Source organism: Sminthopsis crassicaudata, chromosome 2 (assembly GCF_048593235.1).
Source record: "Sminthopsis crassicaudata isolate SCR6 chromosome 2, ASM4859323v1, whole genome shotgun sequence".
Lineage (NCBI taxonomy): Eukaryota > Metazoa > Chordata > Mammalia > Dasyuromorphia > Dasyuridae > Sminthopsis > Sminthopsis crassicaudata.
In genome coordinates, this window is record NC_133618.1 from 508,599,400 (window position 1) to 508,622,657 (window position 23,258).

Below are 23,258 nucleotides of genomic sequence, written 5' to 3' on the forward strand. Positions count from 1 at the left end.
TATGAAATAAATGTTTGGTAAAATTCTTATTGATGAAAAGATCTTGTTGGCTGGGCAGGAGTGAAAGGGAATATTGGGGGTCAGGAGAAGCTGGATAAAGTTTGGTGAGACCATTCAAGCACAATAATCTTGATTATCTACTTCCCTTTACTGCTTTGTTTTCTTCAAATAATATAGTTAGGATAAGCAAATCAAATCCTTTGAATATATGTGGCTTTAATAATAGTCACCACGTGGTATGATTTTTTTTTTTCAAATTCTCCTTTATGCTGATGGTTATTGTTACTGTGAATAATAATTGTGTGTTTGAAGCTTACTTGCCATGGTAGTAGCTGAATGCCCCTGAACTTGTTTCTTTCTTTCAAAAGTGTCTATTGATGAGGTCCTGGGTAACTAGGTGGGGTTGGCAGAAAAAGCCTGAAGTATTGATAAGATTGTAATACTCCCAGAGTCAAGCAGGGAAGGACATTGATGAGGATTAGCTCAGTCTTACTGTGCGAATTTACAGTTCCACCCCTATGGAGGTCTTGGGAGACCCCACCTTACTGTATCTAATCAGAAAACCCAAGGTTAAATTTCCCCTCTAAATCTGCCCATGGCCCCTTTTGGGATTAGCCTGATGATGCATTCTGTCTCCTGGTATTTTTCTTCTTGCTTCTTATCCACATGCCTTATGGTCTCTTTCCTATCACCTCCTCCCTTTATAATGTCTTTCTCTTTGTTATAGCTAAATCTTTTAGGGTGCTAAATCCTTTTTAGGATTAGCCTGACAATCAATAGTGTAATCCCTTCCCTTGCTAACCCCTTTTGGGGTTAGTCTGCTAAACTCCTCTATGGATTTAGTGTTCCAGTTAATGGCATACTCCTACTTCATGATATATTCCCTTTCTCCTAGATAATTGTGAGTTCCACTAGGGAATTTGACTTTTTCATTGTTAATTGTTAAAACCCCTTTCCTTATTAACTATAATCTTTCTAATATTCTCCTGATACTATTTCATACTTACTACTCCTGGTATCTATTTTACCTTTTCATTTTGTCCATACAACCCCTTTCATTGTGAATTTTTCATACATGCCTTGTGCCTTGTATTCGAACTAGGAATTGCGACCCCAACCTCATCATTTGGGTGCCAACTTCATCATTTGGGCTAAACCTCATCAGTGATGCCTTTTGATTTTACATGATTCCTTTCCAAATACACCCTGGTTGGACCCTTCCCTGGAAATTTAATTTAATAATCTTACTAATGCCTACAAATTTTCATGTAATGTGCAAGATACTGGGATAAAATAAGAAAAAGTCTCTATCCTCAATGAGTTTACAATCTAGTGGGGGAAATACTACATGCAAAAGGAGGATAGAAGGAGAATGGGTAGCCAATACGCTTTCTAGTCCCTGGGAAATGAAACCATTCTCCTTATCCTCATTTTCCCACCCTAACCCAGCTTTTCTGCAAGCTCTTATCACCTACAGAGTCATACAATAATAAAGAAAATCATCAGAAAATCCCTATTCTCCAATATCTCCTCCTTTCATCCGGTACTTTGTCATCTTATTCCTAATCTTTCATTCTTTCATCTTGTCTCTGTTTCCCCATCCTATATAATAGGGGCTGATACAATCCTTAACACTGAAAAAAATGGCTCAATCTCAGCTACTTCTAAATATCCTTCATTAAAAAAAAAAAAAAAAAAAAAAACAAAAAACCAGTTCTCACTTGACCCTTTCATCCCTTTCTTAGCCTAATGTCTAAAAAGAATTTCTCTTCTCTCTACTTCTTAACCTACACTCATTTCTTAACTTGTAATCTGGCTTTTACCTCACCAGTTGACTTAAAATGCTCTATCCAAAGTTACCAATGACTTTATTATTCTTTCATTGACAAGTTTTTCATCACACTGATACATTGTTGGTGGAATTATCAATACATCCAGCCATTCTGGACAGTGATTTGGAACTATGCTCAAAAAGTTATCAAATTGTGCATATCCTTTGATCCAGCAGTGTTATACTGGGCTTATATCCCAAAGAGATTTTAAAGAAGGGAAAGGGACCTGTATGTGCAAGAATGTTTGTGGCAGCCCTTTTTGTAGTAGCCAAAAACTGGAAATTGAGTGGATGTCCATCAATTGGAGAATAGCTGAATAAATTGTGGTATATGAATTTATGAAATATTATTGTTCTGTAAGAAGTGATCAGCAGAAGGATTTCAAAAAGGCCTGGAGAGACTTACATGAACTGATGCTGAATGAAAAGAACAGGAACAGGAGATCATTATATACTTCAACAAGAATACTATATGATGATCAATTCTGATGGATGTGGCCCTCTTCAACAATGAGATGAATCAAATCAGTTCCGTTTGTTCAATAATGAATAGAACTAGCTACACCCAGTGAAAGAATTCTGGAAAATGAGTGTGAACCTCTATATAACAGTTCCAATCCTTCTGTTTTTGTCCACTTGCATTTTTTATTTCCTTCACAGGTTAATTTTACCTTATTTCAAAGTCTGATTCTTCTTGTGCAGCAAAATAACTGTATGGATATGTATACATATATTATGTTTAACATATACTTTAACATATTTAACATGTATTGGTCTACCTGCTATCTGGGGGAGGGGGTGGGAGGAAGGAGGGGAAAAATTGGAACAGAAGGTTTTGCAAGGGTCAGTGCTGAAAAATTACCCATGCATATATCTTGTAAATAAAAAGCTATAATAATAAAAAAGTTTTTCATTGCTATTCTTTATTTTTACATCACAATATTTCCTTCCCCTGCCAACCAACCCATCCATCTCTTGTAGCAAAGAGAAAAAAAATAAGTTCAGCAAATTAAGTAACATATCAACCAATATTCTCTACTCAGAGCTCCTCACCTCTGCAAAGAAGGGAGAGAACTACATGTTCTTATCTTATCTCTGGGACCAGATTGAAAGTATAGCATTCACTTTCATTTCCCATTGCTGTAGTCATTTTGTATGATTTGGGATGGGGGGTTCTGCTTGCTGTACTTAGTTCATATGGGTTTTCGCAAGTTTTTATGAATTCTTAAAATTCGTTATTTCTTGTAGCACTGTAATATTTTGTTGTACCACAATTTGCTAAATCACTCCCCAATAAAGGAATATCTTCTTGGTTTCCAGTTCTTTGCTACCATAACAAAAGTGTTACTCTACATATTTTTGATGTATATGGAACCTCTTTCCTTTTTCTTCTCTTTGACCTGTTTTTTAGTTGGGGGGAGGGATATAGGGAGGGAAAAGTGGTATATTGTTAAAAGGGGTAAATCTAACTTTTTAGCATAATTCCTAATTGCTTTCCAAAATGATCAATCCAATTTGTAGCTCTACTACTGTTATTGTATTTGTTTATGTGCAAGCCTTAACAGCACTAATAATCTCTTAATTGCCAAATCATTCTTCCTGACTTTTATATGGTATTTGATAATGTTGACTACCCTACCCTCTCCTCCTAGACACTGGCCTTTCTGGGGTTTTTGTGACACTTAACCTCTTTTAGTTCTCCTATTTGTTTCACTGCTCCTCCTCCCTTACTGAAATATCCTCCATATCATGTCCCTTAATTATGTCAATACTCTACTCTCTTCTATTATGACCACCTCATCAATTTCCATGACTTTAATTATCATATCCATGCATATGACTCGAAGATTTATAGATCTAGCTTTAGGCTCTAGACTCTCTAGCATACCTGTTTTGCATCATCAACTACCTAGTAAACATTTCAAAATGAATGTCCTAAACACACCTCAAACTCAATCATGTCTAAAGCAGAACCTATCCCCTTTCTGAGTTTCCCTGTTTCTATCAAAGGCAATATCATCTTTTGAGTCAACCAGGTTATAACTTCAGGAATACCCTCAATCTCCCTCAGCCTCTTCCAATTCATAACCAATCAGCTGCCAAATCTTATTATTTCTTCAAAATTACTCTCTCTCCACTCACACTGCTATCACCTTGGTTCATACTTTCATCACCTCTAGTATGGACTGCTGCAATAGCCTTTTTTTTTCTTTAATGGTTAAGAGTTTTTATTTTTAAAATAATAATAGCTAGCTGGCTAATAACAATAACCAGAATTTATATAGCATTCACTTTGTGGCAGGCACTAGCTAAGTACTTTATAATCTACCTCATTTGATTTTACAACAACTCTGCAAGGTGGATTATGTTGTTACTCCCATTTTACAGATGAGAAAACTGAGACTAAGAGGGACTTTTTTTTGTTTGTTTGTTTTGTTTTTTTAATTTTTATTTTATTTTATAATTATAACATTTTTTTGACAGTACATATGCATGGGTAATTTTTTACAACATTATCCCTTGCACTTACTTCTATTCAGATTTTTTTCCTTCCTCCCCCAACCCCCTCCCCCAGATGGCAAGCAGTCTTATATATGTTAAATATATTACAGTATATTCTAGATACAATATATGTGTGTAGAACCGAATTTTTTGTTGCACAGGAAGAATTGGATTCAGAAGGTAAAAATAACAGTTTACATTCATTTCCCAGTGTTCCTTTTCTGGATGTAGCTGGTTCTGTCCATCATTAATCAATTGGAATTGGATTAGCTCTTCTCTATGTTGAAGAAATCCACTTCCATCAGCATACATCCTCGTACAGTATCATTGTTGAAGCGTATAATGATCTTCTGGTTCTTCTCGTTTCACTCAGCATCAGTTGATGTAAGTCTCTCCAAGCCTCTCTGTATTTCTCCTGTTGGTCATTTCTTATAGAACAATAATATTCCATAACATTCATATACCATAATTTACCCAACCATTCTCCAATTGATGGACATCCATTCATCTTCCAGCTTCTAGCCACTATGAAAAGGGCTGCCACAAACATTTTGGCACATACAGGACCCTTTCCCTTCTTTAGTAGTTCCTTGGGGTATAAGCCCAGTAGTAGTATGGCTGGGTCAAAGGGTATGCACATTTTGATAACTTTTTGGGCATAATTCCAGATTGCTCTCCAGAATGGTTGGATTCTTTCACAACTCCACCAACAATGTATCAGTGTCCCAGTTTTCCCACAGCCCCTCCAACATTCATCGTTATTTGTTCCTGTCATCTTAGCCAATCTGACAGGTGTGTAATGATACCTCAGAGTTGTCTTAATTTGCATTTCTCTGATCAATAGTGATTTGGAACACTCTTTCATATGAGTGGAAATAGTTTTAATTTCATCATCTGAAAATTGTCTGTTCATATCCTTTGACCATTTATCAATTGGAGAATGGCTTGATTTCTTATAAATTAAAGTCAATTCTCTGTATATTTTGGAGATGAGGCCTTTATCAGAACCTTTAACTGTAAAAATGTTTTCCCAATTTGTTACTTCCCTTCTAATCTTGTTTGCATTAGTTTTGTTTGTGCAGAAACTTTTTAATTTGGTGTAATCAAAATGTTCTATTTTGTGATCAATAATGGTCTCTAGTTCTCCCTTGGACACAAACTCCTTCCTCCTCCACAAGTCTGAGAGGTAAACCATCCCATGTTCCTCCAATTTATTTATGATTTTGTTCTTTATGCCTAAATCTTGGACCCATTTTGATCTAATCTTAGTATGTGGTGTTAAATGTGGGTCCATGCCTAGTTTCTGCCATACTAATTTCCAGTTTTCCCAGCAGTTTTTGTCAAATAATGAATTCTTATCCCAAAATTTGGGATCTTTGGGTTTGTCAAAGATTAGATTGCTATTTTTATTCACTATCTTGCCCTGTGAACCTAACCTATGCCACTGATCAACTAGTCTATTTCTTAGCCAATACCAAATGGTTTTGGTGACTGTTGCTTTATAATATAGCTTTAAATCAGGTACACTTAGACCACCTTCCTCTGACTTTTTTTTCATTAGTTCCCTTGCAATTCTCGACCTTTTATTCTTCCATATGAATTTTGTTGTTATTTTTTCTAGGTCATTAAAATAGTTTCTTGGGAGTCTGATTGGTATAGCACTAAATAAATAGATTAGTTTGGGGAGTACTGTCATCTTTATTATATTCGCTCAGCCTATCCAAGAACACTGAATGTCTTTCCAATTATTTAAATCTGACTTTATTTTTGTGGCAAGTGTTTTGTAATTTTGCTCATATAATTCCTGACTCTCCTTTGGTAGATATATTCCCAAATATTTTATACTATCGACTGTTATTTTGAATGGAATTTCTCTTTGTATCTCTTGCTGTTGGATTGTGTTGGTAATGTATAAAAATGCTGAGGATTTATGTGGATTTATTTTGTATCCTGCGACTTTGCAAAAATTCTGAATTATTTCTAATAGCTTTTTAGCAGAGTCTTTGGGGTTCTCTAAGTATACCATCATGTCATCTGCGAAAAGTGACAATTTGATTTCTTCATTTCCTACTCTAATTCCTTGGATCTCTTTCTCGGCTCTTATTGCCAAGGCTAGAGTTTCTAGTACTATATTGAATAGTAATGGTGATAGTGGGCAACCTTGTTTCACTCCTGATCTTACAGGGAAAGGTTCTAGTTTATCACCATTACATATGATGTTTACTGAAGGTTTTAAATATATGCTCCTTATTATTTTAAGGAATAGTCCATTTATTCCTATACTCTCAAGCGTTTTTAGTAGGAATGGATGTTGGATTTTATCAAATGCCTTTTCTGCATCTATTGAGATGATCATATGGTTTTTATTAATTTGATTATTAATATGGTCAATTATACTAATAGTTTTCCTAATATTAAACCAGCCCTGCATTCCTGGTATAAATCCCACTTGGTCATAGTGTATTATCCTGGGGATGATTTTCTGAAGTCTATTTGCTAATATGTTATTTAAGATTTTAGCATCAATATTCATTAAGGAAATTGGTCTATAGTTTTCTTTCTCAGTTTTCGATCTACCTGGTTTAGGTATCAGTACCATGTCTGTGTCATAGAAGGAATTTGGTAGGACTCCTTCAATCCCTATTTTTTCAAATAGTTTACATAGCATTGGAGTTAGTTGTTCTTTAAATGTTTGGTAGAATTCACCTGTAAATCCATCTGGTCCTGGGGACTTTTTCTTAGGAAGTTGGTTAATAGCTTGGTCTATTTCTTTTTCTGAGATGGGACTATTTAGACTACTTACTTCTTCCTCTGTTAATCTGGGCAAGCTATATTTTTGAAGGTATTCTTCCATTTCATTTAAGTTATCGAATTTATCAGCATAAAGTTGAGCAAAGTAGCTCCTAACTATTGTTCTAATTTCCTCTTCATTAGTGGTGAGTTCACCCTTTTCATTTTCAAGACTATCAATTTGCTTTTTCTCTTTCCTTTTTTTTAATCAGATTTACTAAGGGTTTGTCTATTTTGTTGGTTTTTTCATAAAACCAACTCTTAGTTTTATTAATTAATTCAATAGTTTTTTTACTTTCAATTTTATTAATCTCACCTTTTATTTTTTGAATTTCAAGTTTTGTGTTTGTATGGGGGTTTTTAATTTGTTCCTTTTCTAGCAATTTTAGTTGTAAGCCCAATTCGTTGGCCCTCTCTTTCTCTATTTTATGCAAGTAGGCCTGTAGAGATATAAAACTTCCCCTTATTACTGCTTTGGCTGTATCCCACACATTTTGGTATGATGTCTCATTATTGTCATTTTCTTGGGTGAAGTTATTAATTATGTCTATGATTTGCTGTTTTACCCAATCATTCTTTAGTATAAGATTATTTAGTTTCCAATTATTTTTTGGTCTATTTTCCCCTGGCTTTTTATTAAATGTTATTTTGATTGCATTATGGTCTGAAAAGGATGCATTTACTATTTCTGCCTTACTGCATTTGATTTTGAGGTTTTTATGCCCTAGTATATGATCAATTTTTGTATAGGTTCCATGAACTGCTGAGAAGAAAGTATATTCCTTTCTGTCTCCATTTAGCTTTCGCCAAAGATCTATCATATCAAACTTTTCTAGTATTCTATTTACCTCTTTGACTTCTTTCTTATTTATTTTGTGGTTTGATTTATCTAATTCTGAGAGTGCAAGGTTGAGATCTCCCGCTATTATAGTTTTGCTATCTATTTCCTCTTGCAGCTCTCTTAATTTCTCTTTTAAGAATTTAGATGCTGCACCACTTGGTGCATACATGTTTAATATTGATACTGCTTCACTATTGATGCTTCCCTTTAGCAGGATATAATGCCCTTCCTTATCTCTTTTAATTAGATCAATTTTTGTTTTTGCTTGATCTGAGATGAGGATGGCTACTCCAGCTTTTTTGGTTTTGCCTGAAGCATAATAGATTCTGCTCCACCCTTTTACTTTTAGTTTGAATGTCTCATCCTGTTTCAGGTATGTTTCCTGTAAACAACATATAGTAGGATTCTGACTTTTAATCCAGTCTGCTAACTGCTTCCTCTTTATGAGGCAGTTTGCCCCATTCACATTTATGGTTAGAAGGACTAATTCTATATTGCTTGCCATCCTATTAACCCCTGCTTATGCTTTTCCCCTTTCCTTCCCTTTTACCCTCCTATCCAGTATTAAACTGGTGAACACCACTTGCTTTTCACAGCCCTCCCTTTTTAGGATCCCTCCCCCACCTTAAAGATCCTCCCCTTTACCCCTTTTCCTCGAAATTACTGTATTCCCTTCCCCTTAGCTTACTCCTTCCCTTTCACTTTTCAATGAAGTGGAAGAAGTTTCACCATAAATCGAATATGTCTATTGATACACGCTATGTTCATCTCCCTCCTTTCTTTCTCTCAGATATAATAGGTTACCTTTGCCTCTTCATGAGATGTAGTACCACCACTTTACACTTTTTTATGATATAATCTCTTTTCCACCACTAGTTTCTAAGACAAATTGTACATATGTTCTTTACATATTTTTTTGACAGAAGTATAGTTCTCAAGATTTCTTTTTACCTTTTTACAAATCTCTTGAGTTCTGTATTTGAAGATCAAACCTTTTATGTAGGTCTGGTTTTTTCATCAAAAATAGATGGAATTCATTTATTTCGTTAAATGTCCATCTTCTTCCCTGAAAAACGATGCTCATTCTTGCTGGGTAAGTTATTCTTGGCTGCATACCAAGTTCCTTAGCCTTTCGGAATATCATGTTCCAGGCCCTGCGTTCTTTTAATGTGGACGCTGCTAGATCCTGGGTTATCCTTATTGTGGATCCTCCATATCTGAATTGTTTTTTTCTAGCAGCTTCCAATATCTTTTCCTTTGTCTGATGGTTCTTGAACTTGGCCACTATATTTCTTGGCGTTTTGATTTTAGGGTCCCTTTCAGTAGGTGATCGATGAATTTTTTCAATGTCTATTTTACCCTCTGTTTCCAAAACGTCTGGGCAGTTCTCTTTGATAATTTCCTCGAAAATGGTGTCCAAGCTCTTTTTTTCCTCCCATTTTTCAGGGAGTCCGATTATTCTCAAATTGTCTCTCCTGGATCTGTTTTCCAGGTCTGTTGTCTTTCTGGTAAGGTACTTGACAGTCTTTTCAATTGTTTCATTTCTCTGGTTTTGCTTGACTCCCTCTTGGTTTCTCCTTGAGTCATTCATTTCCACTTGTTCCAGTCTAATTTTCAATGATGTATTTTCTTCACTCACTTTTTTTATATCTCTTTGTAATTGTCCAATTGAGTTTTTATCTTCTATGGAATTTTTTTCCATTTTATCCATTTTATTTTTTAGAGAGCTGATTTCTTTTTCCAGCTCACTAATCCTGTTTTCCTTGGAGTTGTTTACCTTTTCCAGCTCACTAATCCTGTTTTCCTTGGAGTTGTTTACCTTTTCCAGCTCACTAATCTTGTTTCTCAATGATTTGATTTCTTTATCCACTCTGTCTTTGAATGCATGGGATGACTTCTCCAGGCTCTCTTGCCAAGCTTCCCTTTCCTTTTCCCATTTCTCTTCCAGCTCTCTTGTGAGAGCCTTTTTGATTTCCTCTATGAGGTTCTTTTGTATTGAGGAGCAGCTTATATCCCTCCCAGGGGATACATCTGGGGACATTCTGTTCCTAGTCTCCTCAGCATTTGAAGTCTGCTCCCTCTCCACACAGAAGCTGTCAATGGTTAGAGCCCTTTTGAATTTTTTGTTCATTTTGTCAGAGTAGGAATCTAAGAAAACAAACTGACAAGAGAAAAAATTGGTCTGTTTTGCGGGGGATGGGGCTGGATGGTATTAATGGGCTTCCTCTACAGACTGGGGGTAGGGCAGCAGAGAGCCACTAACAGAACAGCAATGACTGTACTGAGTCTGAGCTCTGAGGCTCCGAGAATGCACCGAGTCAGTCCAGGTGGGGGTTGGGGGTGGCCGGGCTCTGAGAGACGCTGGCTTTCTGGGGTTGTAATCTTCACCTCCGGTGTTTACACCCTTTCCACCGCTCCTGGCTTGCTGCCAAGACGGAGCATCCACACTGGGGCAAAAGCCCTTTCACAGAAACGGCAGAGATCACACCCCTCCCCCTCCGGTCTGAGCTGTGTGAGCTGCCTGTCTTGCTCTGGCTGCCTGCCCTCAGTCTGTGCCCAGTCTGATTGACCCTCCCCCGAGCAAACACAGACCTTTTCTGGCGACTTTCAAGGATGTCTTCTCTTGGTGATAATTTGTGGATTTCTTTCTGGGTCAAGCATTAAGTCAGAGGCTTGTCATGAAGTAAGTTCTGAGAGAAAACGAGGAGCTCAAGCAGCTGTCTGCCTCTACGCCGCCATCTTGGCCGGAAGTCCCCCCTAAGAGGGACTTGTTCAGGGCAATAGCTAGTCACCAGTCTGAGGCCAGATCTGAACTCAGATATTCCTGATTCCATGCTTAACATTTTATACATTATGCTACCAAGTTGCCTCAAAAAATAAAATTTTATTGATCCTCTGCTTTTATATTGCAACATTTTTTCCCAGTATCTCTCCCTCTTTTCCCTCCCAGAGAGTCATTTTTTACAGAATTAAAAAAAAAAGAGTAAAACAAATCAATACATTATAAAAAGACTGAAAATATACATACTATTCCATATCCATAGACTTTTCATCTCTGTGAAGGAATAGTAGAAGGGTGTGGCTCTCCTTCTGTTTCCTCTTCCTCTTCTTTAGAGCCATGCTTTTGTTATTTCTAATTTTGTAACATTTACTTTTTATTGCCTTGTGATGGGTGTTCTATCCATTTGCATTATTGTGGTTATGATTTATATTGTCTCCTTGACTCTTCTCTGAATCAGTTCATACCAGGCTCCTCATATTCATCATAGTTGTCATTTCCAAAGCATGAAACTTTTCATTATATTCATGTATCATAATTTTAAAAATCATTCTCCAATAGATGGGCAACCACTTCATTCCCAGTTCTTTGCTACCACAAAAGCAAAACAAAACACCACCACCACCACCACCACCAACAACAACAACAACAAAAAACAAATAAACATGCCACTGTAAATTTGTTGGGAGTACGTAGGAACTTTCTTCTTATCAGTGACCTTCCTGAAGTATACCGTAGTGGAATCTGTGGGTATAGCTATTCCAATCAGTTTTTGGGAACACTTTATTCTAACTCATCTCCCTGAATATAGTTTTTCTCCTTTACAATCCATCTTTCATTCAGCTGAAAAATTAATATTGTTAAAAAAAAAAAAAAACCAGCTCTGATTACATTACTCCTTTGCTCAATAAACCTCAGTGGCTCCCTGTTACCTCAAAGATCAAATACAAACTTTTTTTTTTTTTTTTAAGCCTTCACAATCTAGTTCCAATCTATCTTTTCAGGCTTATTACACATTATATACACCATGGCCCAGACAAACAAGGATTCTTGATGCTTCTTATACACAGGGTTTCATCTCCTATGCCTATACTTTTGCCTAAGCAAACCTTGGAATTCCATCCCTATCTGCCTCTTTGGAGTCTCACTTCCTTTAAAGCTCTGCTCCAGCATTCTCTCTTCAGTGAGACCTATTCTGAGCCCTTAACAAATTGCTGATGCCTCCTTTACAAATTATCTATTACTTAGTTTGCATATACTTTTGTATGTACATATTGTTTCCTAATAATATGTAAGTTTATTCCTTCCTTGGCATGTAGGATTAATGAATTGCCCAGGTCACCTAGTTAGTAAGTCTATCAGCCTAATTTTGAACTCAGATCTTATCTACTTTGCCACCTAGCTATCCCTAATATGGGTTTGGTTTGGTTTGGTTTTGCAAAGCAATTGGAGTTAAGTGATTTGCCCAGGCTCACAAACCTAGGACCCCTTAAGTGTCTGAGGCAGGTTTGAACTCATGACTTCAGGATCCTATAATATCCTGTTTCCTCCCCACTACTCCAATATGTAATGTTCTTCATGTCAAAGATTGTTTAATTTTTTTTTCTATATATTCTAAGGGCCTGACATAATGTTTAATAAATATTTGTTGACTGACCCCTGATGTAAATGATTTCAATCCATGCCTGAAGCTCCCAGAAGGTATTCCCACCCCCATGCATATACCAGACTTTTTTTTTTTTTTTTAAAGCAACAGACAATTTTTAATGAATTTAGAGTTATATTAATTTGGAATCTCCCTTTGTGAAGGAAATTGCAATTACATCATATTCCTCATCCTAGGCTCCCCCAATGGAGAGGTCTTCCACCATTTAAGTTGGCTTCCTTTTTCATATTTTCTGCCAACTATTCATTACTCTTTTAAAAAAATTATTTAAACATTTCCCCCACTTAATAATATTGTATTTTTTCCAATTACTTGTAAAAATAGTTATATAAATATTCATTTTTGCAAGATTTTGAGTTTCAAATTTTTCCCCTCCCTTCCATAGCTTTCCTGTCACCAAGACAGCAAGCAATTTAATATAGGCTATACACGGTCAATCATTTTAAACATATTTCCATATTAGTTATGTTGTGGGATAAAAAAAATCAGAACAAAAGTAAAAGATATACCAGACTCACATGATGCAAGTCCACATTGTTTCAGTGGTGGGTTGGAATTGGAGTCCGTAGCATAAAATCCCAGCTCTATCATTTGTTGTTGTCTTTGTGACTTTGGCCAAGTCACAACCTCTCTGGACCTCAGATTCTTTCCCTATTCGCAAAATGAGAAAATTGGACTAGATACTCTCAAGTATTTCTCCCATCTCCAAATCTAAATCTTATGATCCTACACTTTAAGAACACTGAAAATAACAACAACAAACCATGATTAGGGAAGGGGTGGATCTATGATTGCAGTAGAATAGGGGGACCTTGAGAGTAAGGAGACTCCCTCTCCCAATATAATATAATAATAATCTTCTATGTAACTCATGGTTTTGGACAGGTACTTGGAGCAAAGGATAAAACAAAACACACAGGCAACACTAAGTAGCCTAAATCAAATGAAAATGTAACGAGAACTATTTAAGAAAGTTAAATAGAAAATACAGCAGAGCAAAGATAATATTAACAAGTGGTTACCTAAGTCAATAAGTAATACCTGATCCCTGTCTGTTACTCTAGCAAGGCTCCCAGCATTCTCTCTGGCTGTCTCCCTTGCTTACTAGGCTATTCTCCTTCCTTCTATCCAATTACTGATCTTCCTGGCTTCCTTTAAGTCCCACCTTCTGTAGGAAGTCTTCCCCCAACTTCCCTTAATTCCAGTCCTTTTCCTCTTTTAAATTATTTTCTATTTATCCTGTATATAGCTTGTTTGTACATAATAGTTTACATGTCTTTCCTATTAGATTTTAAGTTCCTTGAGGGGAGGGGCTGTTCTTTACCTCTTTTTGTATCTGCAGCCATTAGCATAGTACCTAGTATATGGTATACATTTAATATTGATTGATTGATGCACAGAGGACCTTATGTATGGTGTGGTGGTCCCTGTTTCTATTTCAGCACAGAGAGGGTAAGTGAAACAGCCAGTATGAGTTAATGGTAGCACCTGAACCCTGATCTTCCTGTCTTTGAGGGCAACCCTTTCTTCTCTATATCATGATACCTTTCTAAAGTTAAGATTACATAAATTTAAAGAAATATTTTTAATAAAAATTTATTTATTTTTAATATACATTGCTTTATGAATCACATTGGGAGAGAAAAATCTGAACAAAAGGGAAAAACTATTGGAGAGAGAGAAAAAAAAAACAGAAAAAAGAAGTAAACATAGCATGTATTGATTTACATTCAATCTCTATAGTTCTTTTTCTGAATGCAGATAGCTCTACCCAAAGTCTATTGGGACTGTCTTGGAAAAAATAAAGAAATCTAAAACCCTTTACTAAATATACATGAATAGAGAACAATCATTGCCAGACATTATTTGTAGACATGGCAAGATCAAAGATTGGTTTTTTTCATGTTAATTCTTTTCTTCTTTTTTTTTTTTTTCCTGAGGCTGGGGTTAAGTGACTTGCCCAGGGTCACACAGCTAGGAAGTGTTAAGTGTCTGAGACCAGATTTGAACTCAGGTCCTCCTGAATTCAAGGCTGGTGCTCTATCCACTGTGCCACCTAGCTGCCCCCAAAAGATTTTTTTAAAAAGGAATAAAGGAGACAACATTCCAGATTAAACTGAGGGTTTTTCTTTTTGTAGTTTCTGCCCTCTTGTAGTATATTGGCTACTGAGTCATACAGAAACAACTTGGCTATTGGTTCTATCTAGGTGCTCATTGTTTTCTACCAAAAAAGGTCAGTCCCTGATGGCTTTCTTTCCCACCCAGTCACTCAGGTTCCATGGAGGCAATGGCCAGTAGTGATCTTTGGATAGCTCTCCCATTTAGAAAATCAACCTGTTTTCCTTCAAGCACCAATTAATAGAGATCTATACAGAATGGGACTGGAAGAGACCTTAGAAAGCAGTTAGTCTAAACCTCTTATTTTAAGACAGTAGAATCTGAGGCTTGGCCCAGCTAAGAAGAAGTGATTTATCAAATGGTACACAATAAATGAGTTATTAAAGTTTCCTTTGGAAATTCTTCAAAACAATCAGTAAATGAACTAGAACTTATTATGTACCTATTAAGACTCAGGGGTGTGATGGGCAACAGAGTGCCAGGCCTGGAATTAGGTAGACCTGAACTGAAATCTGGCTTCAGACATTAACTAGCTGTGTGACCCTGGACAAGTTGCTTAACCACTATGTTACAGTTTCATCATCTATATAATAGGGATGATAACAGCACCTCCCCTCCTTCCCCCTTAGTTGTGAGGATGAGATAATTGTAAAACACTTAGCACATTGCCTGGAGCATAACGGGTGCTACATAAATGTTAGATTATTATTATTAATTGTGTGGACAAAGAGAAAGGTAAACAATCTTTCTATCTACTCCCTGAACCCTTCTTCCTCCTTCCCCCCCAAAAGCCACAACCCATCCTTATTATGTAAGACATACACCAGATAAATTTAGGGGCAGTCTCAGATGAAAGTCACCAGGATTAAGGAGAACTGAAAAGGCTTCTTGCACACAGCAGGACTTTAGTTGAGACTTAAGGGAAGCCAGGAAGCAGAGACAAAGAGGTAAAGCTTTCTAGGCAGCCAGAAAAAGTTCAGTATAATGTATAAGGAACAGCAAGGAGGTCAGTGTCATTGGATTGTAGAGTACATGGAGCAGAGTAAAGTCTAAGGACACTGGCAAGATAGGAAAGGGCCCTGTTATCAAGGGCTTTAAGAACCAAAGCGGGGATTTGATATTTGACTCTGGGAAGAAACAGCCACTTGAGTTTAGTGAATGGGGTGATGGGGAGGGGAGGGGGGAGAGGTCAGACAGGAAGATCAGGAAGATCAGTTTCACAGGTGAGCAGAAAATGGACTGCAGTTAGGTCCTTCCTGAGGTAGGGAGACTAATTAGAAGGCTTTTGCATAGAAGATATGCTCCTATTTACTTGGAGATGATCTGTAACCAGCTGTAAATTCCCTTTCAAACTAAGAATTTTTTGGATACCATTTTTTTGATTTGATTTTTACAAGGAAACAAAATCCATTTTCTACCTTTGTTTACTACCTCCTGATACCTTTGAGGATTCCAAGAAACCTTCTCCCTGCATTGGCTTCTTTCTTCTCTGAACTTCTGGAGTACTCAGACTGCCTCCTACTACTTTTGGTTATCACTGCACATTTTATTTTATCATTTAATTGTGTAGCATGAACAGTAGCCCTGTCTCTCCTGCAAGACTACAGTCTCCTCAGAGCACAGGTCTGAAACAGTGGGAAGCCTGGGAAAGGAGTAGAGACTTGGGGTCAAGTGCTGGGTAAGCGCAATAGCTCTGGGCCTCAGTTTCCCCATTTGTAACAATAATGATACACTATCCACCTCAGCCAAGTTATGACAAAAGAATTATTTTTTTCTTGCTTTCGTGGCATCTGGCTCAGGTTGGGCACCACCTTAATTGTGCAAATAATGACGTGTTGAATTAAAATGGAAAAGATCCCTTCATGTAAATATTAACTTACCAGAAATGACAGTTTGCTACATTATATCTGTTTAAACTTTTCAAAAACAAACAAACTTTTTAAAGATCCCCACAGAGTGAAATTGCTCTATTTGATCATGTTAATTCAAAAGGGAAAGGGGAACAAATGACAAAACTATTTTTTTCCCACTTAATGCCTTAGTCATTTTTGCAATGTAGGAGGTGCTCTCACAATCCTCTAAAGAAAAAACCAGACAGCGCTAGCAGCATTTGAGGTTTGGTGCAATGATGCAATCCCCTACTGAGGTCAAGCTTGCAAAACTGCTCCCTGTTCTAAAACTCCGACGGTAACGTTACTGTCTCGGCCCCCACACCTTTCCAGTCCCTGCTTTCTAGATCGTTCCCCCTCTAAGGTCATCAAACCCCAGCTCCTCGTTTTACAGAAGAGGCTACCGTGGCCTAGAGAGACTGAGGCAGATTGAATTCAGCCTAAAGCAAAAGCTGACAGAAGGCATCGCTGGGTGTCAGTAACAGATTTTATTTTGATTGCTTTTCATCTGTTCTGTCTATCCCTGTTCTTGACCTCATCCCAAAGACAGGGGAGGCATTGCATTCCGACTCAGAAGTCCTAGGTTCAAACGCCGCCTCTCCCTATTTTTTGTGACATTGGGCAAATCACTCAATTTCCTAATTTTCCTCAATTGTAAATGAAGGTTTGGAAAAGATGGTTTCCGAGGTCTCTTACTGCTCCAGATCTGTGAGCCAAACAAAATATGTAGCCTCTCGGTAGTGAGATTTGAATTTATGAGCGCAGGGAAGCTAACCCACCTGATGACAAGCTTGCCTAAGTAACCAAGAATCTAGGCTTCGGAAGCCTTCGACAGTTTTTGACGCGGACGCTGCGTGTTTGCGCATGTGTCCAAAAATCGGCCACCGTCTCCTGCGTCTCCTACCCGTCAATAAGTTCCGAGGCTTTACACGGGAAAAAGCCGAACTAGAGCGCACGCGCACTTAACCCTCCCCAGCTTCGGATCGCTTCGTAATTGACGGAAATAGCCGAATGTTCCTGGAGAAGGGCACAGGAACCAACTTTCAAGAAAGATTTTCCACATTGAGCTGTAGGTAAAGAACCTTAATTTTTCACACATCTCACTGTACAAAGAGAACTTGTTTTGTTTTTCCCCGGCAAGAAATCACTCCCACTTCCGTGAAGACCGGGACGCCAGCGTCGGGGGCGGGACAAAGCGGGGTCACGCCGTGACGTAAGGGTCGGACACGTCGGCGGCGGCGGCGGCCGAGGCAACCGGAGCCGGATGTGCCAAGATGGCTGCAGCGGCTGTGGGGTCTGCGCTGGGGGGTGCCAGAGCCGCTGTTGCCACCGTTGCCACCACCGCCACCGCCACCGCCTTTCCCCGCGGCTGCTGAGAGGAGCGGGCGGACGAACTCTCGGGGAACGGCGGTGTGGCCGCAGCGGCCTTCCCGCGACGGGCTTGTGGGACTGGGGAGCCCGGCCCGACCAGGACTTTGTCAGGTAAGCAGAGGGAGGGGAGTGGGGGTCGTCAGGGAAGAGGCTAAGTCCGGTCCGAAGGTGGGACGCGCCGCAAGCACCGGGCGTCTCCAACTCCTCAAGCACTTCCTTTAGAGCCTGCCGGTGCTGCCGCCTCCGGGGAGCCTTCCCGGACTTGGGAAGAGCCGGGCAGAGGGGAAGGGGAACCCTCCAAGGGTTTGGAATCAGAAGATCTGATTCCATGTAAGTGGCTTGAATGGTAATTACCTTGTGACTCTGCACAAGTTTCGTCGGCTCTCCGAGCCTCAGTTTCTCTGTCTGTAAAATGAGAGAATTGAAACTGAGTGATCTTCAAGAGTCCTTCCAGCTTGACATCCTCTGATTCCTAGGGGGCATTCCAGCATTGACATTCCAGGATTCCAATCCCAGAACAGGGAGCCCCCTCGGAAGCTCTCCCCACGCCTGCTCCTTGCTTGCCTCCCCCGAATCCTTGACCCCGCGACAGCGTTGTTGCAGGGGTGGAAGCAGCGGGTGTGTATGGCAGGAGGAGCCGGGCACTAGGATTCCAGGCCTTTTTCAGCACCCGGTGGTTCTGGTCCCTGGGGGAAGCAGCTTCATGCAATTGAAAATCCCTTGGATCCTGGAGGCAGGAAGACCTTTGGGGGAATCCTGATTCTTTTACTACCTGTATATGAGTCGTTTCTTGTTCAGTTAAAATTTTATCAAGTGCCTACTATGTGTAAAGTACTTTCTCTGGGCCTCAGTTTCCATATCTATAAAGGGAAAGGTTGTAATAAGGAATCTCTAAGATCCCTTCCAACTCCCAGATTTTGCCGTACTCAGAAGAAAATCCATTCCATCTCCTATTTTAACTGGGACAGGAAGGAAGTGAGATCTTGAGAGAGCAAGTGTCCTCCCTACAGTCACATAAAGAATTAGTGCCAGAATCATGTTTAGAAAGCTGATCTTGCGACTCCCAACAGCTATTCTTCTGGCCAGATTAACTTTTTTCTATGACTCTTCCTTCTTGTATGTTCTTTTCTTGTACATTGTCTTACAAGAAATAGTTTTTCCAGATAGTGACTTACTAGTGATCAGTCTCATTTAACAAGAATTAAGCACTTGCTATGTGTTCTATACCTTACAAAAGCAGGGGGAGGGAGAGGTGGGTGCCACAAATAAAGGCAAAAACAGGATTAGTTTCCTGAAAGATCTCATGTTTTAATGAAGGAGATGATATGCAAATAATTCCATACATACTAGATATAAATAAAACGGAGTGTTATCTCAGAGAGAAGTAAGTAGCACCATGGAAGACTAAGTATGGCCTTCTGTAGAAGGTGGGGTTTAAACTGAGTCTTGAAGGAGTCCAGGAAAGCTAAGAAGCAGAAGCAAAGAAATGGGACACAGCCAGGACAAAGCACAAAGTCAGGGGACAGAGAGTTCTCTTCAAGGAAATGTAAATAGGCCAGTGCAACTGGACCATAGAGAGAAGACCATAGACAGGTAATAAGGAGCCAGGTTGTAAAGTTCTGTGATTGCTAAACCAAGGATTTTAAATTTGATTATGAAGGTAAGAGGGAGTCACTGGAATTTGTTGAATAGAAGGTATATATGACATGGTCATATATTTGCTTTAGGACAATCACTTGGCATTTGAATAGAGGCTGGATTGGAACCAGGAGGCCAATTAGAAGGATTTTGCAATAATTCAGGTGAGAGATGATGAGGGCCAGCCTTAAGGGTAGTGGCTTGTGATTGGAGAGAATGAATGCATAGTAAGTATCAAAAGTAAAACTCAGGTTTCCTAAAGTCCAGCACTAATTAATTTCCCTATACTATGTTTCTCCAGTGTTTCCGATTAGTATTAGCTTTTATTATGGTTTATCCTCCCCTTTTCTCTCTCTTTTCATACTGTGAGAACCAAGCCTCATCCAAAAAAAAAAAAAAAAAAAAAAAAAGTCCGAAGGAAGCGCTATAAATGTTATTCTCTTTAAGATAAGGAAGCTGATGAGAAGTTTGGGGGATTTAGAGTAAGACTTGGGCTGATATATTGGCCCTGGCACTTATTACTATGTGCCCTTGGGAAGTCTGAACTAATGGTTTCCTCTCTCCAAAATGAGGGAATTTCATTTAATGACTCTTAAAATCTCTTAAAACTGGAAATCCTATGAAGAGCCTATTGTATACATAGAATTGTACTAGTTGCTAGCTAAAATACAAAGTTCAGACCTGGTTCCTACCCTTAAAAGTGTTTACAGTTTAGTAATATAGTACAAGCACAGATAAAGTAATAGACAATAAATAGATACAAAACAGTGTTGAGTGAGGACTAAGTGGAGAGGTTATTGATTGGTTTGCCAGGGAATGATACATACAATTTAAAGGCTGCATTGAAATTCACCAGGCTGAGGCAAGGAGCACATTCCAGGTATAAGAAATGAAATAGGCACACAGAGGGTTGAGAAGTCTTATTTTGGGGGTGAGTTGGTTTTATTTCGTTGGAGGGCAGTGTGCTCACTAGCATAATATAAGGACTAAAGAGTAAGGTGGTGCCATATGGAGATCTTGAAATGCCAGGTCAAGGAAACCACTGAGAAGACTTACTTTATTTTTCAGATATAACAGTTGGGGTATTACCTTTGTGAGCTGATTGGTATTTTTCAGAGTTAACAACAGTTACATAATCCCTGTGACTCTGGTCATTTTCAGAGTTTGACACTGCCAGGTTAAGGAATTTGAACTGAAATTACTTCCAGTCACACAGTTAAAGGCAGACCTAGACTAGAGCTCCATTTTCCTGAATCCTAGTCCAGGCCTCTTTTTTGAAGCTTTAGTGTATTTCTAGGCTTAAGAATTGAATTGAAATGTTTTGGTGTTTTGATTTGGGGGATAGGTATGTAGATCCTGTATTGCTTGCCAACAACTATCCTATCTCCTTGTAGAGCTTGAAACTCAGTGGCAATCCTGTAATACAGCTAACTCTTTTAGGACCTTTATTTTGGTATGATTATTTAGGATTTATACTTGAATATCAGGGATTCAATTATTAACCAACTTAATGGAGGGATGTGCTGCTGAAGATAAAACAAGGTTTGGGAATTTTAGTATAGAACATCTTAGCATGACTTTGCTTACCTTACAGCTTGTACTTTGAGCTGTTGGAGACTTCACATCTAATAGATGTAAAGTGATGACTGATTGAATGTGAGCCACAGGTCATAAAAACATCCCAGAGCTGAGTTGAAATTAAAAGATTTGGGTTGTTCCTTTACCTATAGGCTAAGTTAACAATATCTTCGAAGGTCTTAAACAAGTTAAGTCTTTGGAATCTTTTTGACAGTTTTCTATGTACTCTCAGGTGTTTGTTTTCATAAATTATTTTTTTAAAAAGATTCAAATTCACTTCTTAAAAGAAATCTGAAACTCTTTAGCATTCTGATTTGTAGTCTCTTTGGTCTCTGTTCTGAGATGCCTCAATAGGTGAATATTTTGTTCCTTTTCTAGATGAGAAAGTTTTCCTTAGGTACAGTTTTATTAGGCATTTACTCTTAGATATGATAGGAACTTTTTTTTTTTTTTTCTTTCAGAGAAAGTATGTGGCCTGGGTATTCCTACAAGGGAAATTGCAGTTGCATCTTTAACAAGTTTATTATAAGAGGAATTTAAGTTCTCCCCTTTTTTCTGAAAATATCCACAGTAGAAAACTTTGTGTCTGAATACTTTATTAGAAGGCATTTTGAGATTAGTTGATACAGTATTATACTTTTAAATTATAAACTGCTTGTTAGATTGGATATGTATTGCTAGTTGACTTTTTTTTTTAACTATGTATGACTGAGGATGTTAGAACATTTCTTATCTTGTGATGTTGCTGCATAGAAAGTAAATCAATTCAGAGTCATTTGGTGTATGGTTATTATTTTAAAATTATTTTTGTACATTTCAACTTTATCTTGACTGTGTCCACCACTTTTTATTATTCTATCTTTGGTAATGAGAACAGTGTTGCAAAAGAAGTCAAAAGGTAAAATGCTTCATGCCTTTTGTTGACTGTGTTATTTCAACAATTCTATTACAAACAACATTTCTTTAAATTCCACTGAAAAGTCTTTTAAAAATAAGATAACTTATAAGTTAATCCTTGATTCTGTAAAAACCTTTCAAAAATAGAAAAAAAAATCTTTGAATTTTTTATAGTTAGGTGGGTTGTTTTTTTCCTAAGTGTATTTGATAGAATAGGAGTTTCCTTGATACTTAAATTTAAATGCTTATAGCCTAAAACATTTTTAAGAGCACCTATTTTGTGGCTCCTTTATCTGGGTGATAGCAAGCATATGTGCAAAAAATGGAGCTGTACTAGAATATTTAACATAGATACAATTCAGCTTAATTGATGAGATCAGTTTATGAATAATTCATCTGAGGGAAGATAAGTTGGTTTCTTTGAAACAGTCTTTTTGCCTTTATAAAGGGAAGTTGAGTTGAAAATGAGTAATTTTATTCAATGTAAAATTTCCTACAGAATAAAGTGACATACTTATTAGTAATTAAATATCTGTGTATATTGTTTTACTGTTTAATAAAGGGAGGGTGCCTTGAAGTAGAATGTTCAAATTGGAGGTTATTTGGGGTAAAGTTGAGTATTGTCAACTGTCATATTGCTAAAAAAAAAATATTGGGGGGAAAACTTGTGGGCAGATAATTTTTTTAACTTCATAAAATATTTCTAAGCTGTCATACCCTATAAAATTTGGAAGATTCTTGTCTTTTTTCCTCTCAATACTATTGTATTTTCCCAAATACATGTAAAAATTTTTTTTTCAGCATTCATTTTTATAAGATTTTGTTCGTTTTTGTTTGTTTGTTTTTTTCTTCCTCTCTCCCTTATTTTCCCCCTCCTCAAGACAAGATTCCTGACTTTTAAAAATCAAGTAGAGATGTAAGTGAAAACTTAAAAACCTCAGAATGAAATTCAGGTAAGATTTGTCTTATAAGTTAAGCAGTTGAGTTTTTGACTTTAGAAGCCTGGGATTCAGTCAAATCTTTTGTATTTATAGACTCAGACAACAACCCCTTGTTCACTTATTTTCCCTAGACTGGTTGGTGAAATGAAGGTCTAAGAAAGAAACAAGGATAAAATACAGGTCTTTAACTTTCAATACAGTGTTCTTGCTGCACCACACTGTTAATTTGAATTAATAAATCTCTGGGGACAAAGCTCCTCTTAACAAAGTCAGACATTGAGAAAGTGGGATGAAGCCTTAGCTTCTGCATACAGAGATATAGTTTTGAAGAGGCAGAGTGATGAGGGAATTTTTCTCCTGGAGCACATTAAATATAAGATAAAAAATATCTTATATTTACATACTTATATTTAATAC

The 23,258-nt window shown here is 37.7% G+C and overlaps 1 protein-coding gene and 1 long non-coding RNA gene across 3 annotated transcripts in view; one reads left to right on the top strand and one right to left on the bottom strand.

Moving 5' to 3' along the window:
- The window catches only part of LOC141557831 (uncharacterized), a 39,657-nt gene extending 22,306 nt beyond the window's left edge, over positions 1 to 17,351 (bottom strand). For both annotated transcript variants that reach the window (XR_012486907.1, XR_012486906.1), the window contains exons 1-2: positions 17,196 to 17,351; positions 12,928 to 13,060 (exon numbers count right to left, since the gene is read on the bottom strand). This is a non-coding gene — a long non-coding RNA (uncharacterized LOC141557831). The remainder of the gene's footprint in view (positions 1 to 12,927; positions 13,061 to 17,195) is intronic.
- A 304-nt stretch (positions 17,352 to 17,655) lies between these two features.
- The window catches only part of SEC16A (SEC16 homolog A, endoplasmic reticulum export factor), a 50,234-nt gene continuing 44,631 nt past the window's right edge, over positions 17,656 to 23,258 (top strand). The window contains 1 exon segment of the mRNA XM_074294087.1: positions 17,656 to 17,898. The gene's annotated coding sequence lies outside the window, so the exon portion shown is untranslated.